The sequence below is a fragment of the Pavona decussata genome, unplaced genomic scaffold (assembly GCF_977016875.1).
Source record: "Pavona decussata unplaced genomic scaffold, jaPavDecu1.1 SCAFFOLD_38, whole genome shotgun sequence".
Taxonomy (NCBI): Eukaryota; Metazoa; Cnidaria; class Anthozoa; order Scleractinia; family Agariciidae; genus Pavona; species Pavona decussata.
In genome coordinates, this window is record NW_028145460.1 from 3,740,274 (window position 1) to 3,743,359 (window position 3,086).

General features: G+C 38.1%; 1 long non-coding RNA gene across 1 annotated transcript; it reads right to left on the reverse strand.

Moving 5' to 3' along the window:
* Positions 1-472: 472 nt before the first annotated feature.
* Positions 473-2,419, reverse strand: LOC146483680 (uncharacterized). The gene is made up of 3 exons (XR_014863760.1): positions 2,279-2,419; positions 1,883-1,949; positions 473-788 (listed from the first exon to the last, which is right to left on the reverse strand). It is a non-coding gene; the product is annotated as an uncharacterized LOC146483680 (long non-coding RNA).
* Between the last annotated feature and the right edge of the window lie 667 nt (positions 2,420-3,086).

Here is a 3,086-nt window from a genome sequence, read left to right on the forward strand (position 1 = left end):
AATATGTCGTCTATATATCGTTTCCATATGAGCGATTTTAATGCGCTTTGGTTTGAAATCTCCGTTTTAACCTTAGCCATGAAGATATTCCTCAAAAAGTAGAAAAAAAATACCTAAGTGTGTGATTTATAGTATCCTCCCCGTACGTTTTTCACCCTATCATCGTCCGTTCCGATCCGTGTGCCAGACATTTAATGGCCTCGTGAATTTCACCTCACAACAACGTCGGTTCATTTTAATGGCCGTTTTTATTCTAGAGGACACATTTGGACACATTTGGACACGTCTGGACGAACTTGGGCAAACACTTGTTGTTCGTCGGATAGTGACTTAAAAAGTAGATCAGAACATTAGGCCACTCAGCCTCAGATCTGTTCGGGCATAAAAGAGCTAAACACGCGACTGCTCTGCTTTTGTGTCTACCATCTTGGATGCAAATGCACAGGATAAAAAACAACAGCAAACGAAAGCGTAACTTGAATATTTTAATTTCATTCATTCTTTCTTTTACAAGCACCTGTGATTGAACACGCTAACGTGCTTTAAAGACTGTTTGATTAAAACTGCGGCGGGAATTTCCATGAAAATTTGTGAAGAAATTATCAATTCTTTTAAGGTAGCGATAATGTTATGCCATTCAAACTAATCAAAAAATTGACCCTGACTCCTATCTTCATAAAAGGAGTAGCCAGATAGACACCCTGGCTTGTTCGGCATTTTTCTCTTTTCCAGCATTGAAAAAGCTGCAGGGAAATCCCCCGGGACTTTGGATACTCTTGATGGCGAACCTAAGAAAACGAAAAGAATGAAATGAGACAATGTGTGCGCTAACTTTTAGTTCGACTTTTTAAACACGTCATTTTTAACTTGTGAATGCGCGCATGCGCAATGAACGAGTTATAGCAATGGTGCGGTTTCACTTGGTTCGTTAGTTGGTTGGTTCAGTTGTTAACTTTCGGGCATGCCCAGTGAATGAGTTTTAAATTCAATTAGTGGAAAAAACAGGCGAAAATTTTTTGTTCACGACGCATCAGAAGAATCTTATTCAATCTGTAGAGAATAATTTGACAATCATTTTAGTGTAAGAATGGAGATTGAATCTAAGCAAAGTTATAGGTTTTTTCGTTTTTTCCACAAAGTGCGGTGTCTTTTAAGAATTTAAAAATAATTGAATTGAAAAATAATTGAGTTTTATAGTTTCTGTTATTTTTATGTTATGTTTTTCGCATTTATGGCCTAGTGTGTAAATAAGTTCCAAGTCATCTTCGGATAATTTAAATTCATGTTTCAGTTTATGTGCATTGTTTAAGAGTTGGGCTTTATTGCTAATAATCAAGCAATAATAATCTCACTTTTGATTTGTTTTTCGTGATGTCAAAAATAGTTCCATTATGCTTGAAGGAAGGAACACCTTTAGTGGGGCCACAAATCTTCTTTAAACTGAGAGGTCGAAGTCCAAACCACGTAAGAAAATTAACTTTTTTTAGTTTCTTATTTATTACGTTCTACTGAGGATTCGATGTTGCTAAGGTTAAATAAAAGATCACTAACAGAATATATTCCGAAATCGAAAAAGGTTTTATAAAAAACTGGTTTGCCATTTATTTTTATATCCTTATTATTCCAGATCACGGAACACCAGTCTTCCTCGAGACACTTGCACAAGCCTGAATAACACGCCTCTTCGGGCTGAAATCGTTGATTTAATGCGGAGAGAGAGAACAATAGGATATTATGAGGGTCAGTAATTATTATCAAATAATTTCTACTGTAGAAGAGCTTCAGTCGATTCTGTGGCTCGTTTGTAAATGTCGATGTGTGACTACTAGGAATTTTCTTTCCCGACGTTTTACTAAACTCTTAATAACTATTTACAGTTTACCTTTGGACTCTGCTGTTTTCGATTCCTCTTCCATCGTTTCGGGTGAGATTTCGTCTTGGACCACAACCTGCGCAAACAAAAAAAAAGAGGAAAAAAAAAAAAACAACAACAACAACAAAAACTAAACAACAACAACAACAACAATAAATACTAAAATAAAAAGGAAATCGCCTAAAGCCAGCGAAACAACTGGCGATTTTATACGTCGATCGCGGCGAATTTGATTGAGGCGGAAACACTTGGCGCTTTTTTCGTCTAATTTCTAGTAAATCGCCGATATCTGACATGCCAGATGACGGCGATTTTATACGCGCCGATCGCGGCGATTGTCGTATAAAATCGTCAAGTGTGTCGCCGGCCGGCTTGAGTAGTTTTCGAGTTAGCGCGCTCCTGTACCTCGTCTTTTGCAGCAGACATTCTTGAACGATATGGTGTGAACTTCTTGCCTGATTACTCTCTGGATACTGAGTATCGATGCACGCACTTTCAAGGTTAAAACGCTTGTGGTAACATTAATCCTATGTTCGAGTTTTACGTTGTTTGTCTTGTGATTTGTGACAACATGCATATGCGACTTTTGTTTTATCGTACTATGTCATAACTGAAAGGTTTCTGAGTGATGCAACGGTTCCAAAGCTGAAGACTCGCTTACGCCGGTTTAGGGCGCTTTAGCCTGTCCGAAGACGTCTGTGCTCGCGTGAAAAACGAGAAGAGACTCCCCGCCTACATATAAGGAAATTTAAGCAGCGACGACGATAAAACACTAAAGAAAATGTCACTTGAAAATAACTTTTCTTTATTCGTACTACTTCGGCATGATTTCAAGCCGTTCAACTTCAACAGAAACGACGAACTACCCAGGATTCGCCAGCAACTAAATTGTAGTAAAAATTAAAAATTGGTCATTTGAGGTTGTTGTTTTGCAGAGGATGCGGATAGCAAAGAAATTTACCAAAATTTAAAACGCACGTGGAGAGCGATTGTTTTTGCTCATTAAGCCGTTTTGTTTTGTGGCGTTGTTGTCGCCGTCACCGTTGCGTAAGTTCATTGACAATCTACTGATGTACAAGCACTGAAATTCCGCGTGTCGGGAGTGAAAAAGTGAAACTGGCATAAGCGAACAAACAAGAGAGAAACTTTGAATTGAAAATGTGTAAAGGGTATGTCGCGTGAAAAAATAATGTCCCATTCTAAAGATTCAATG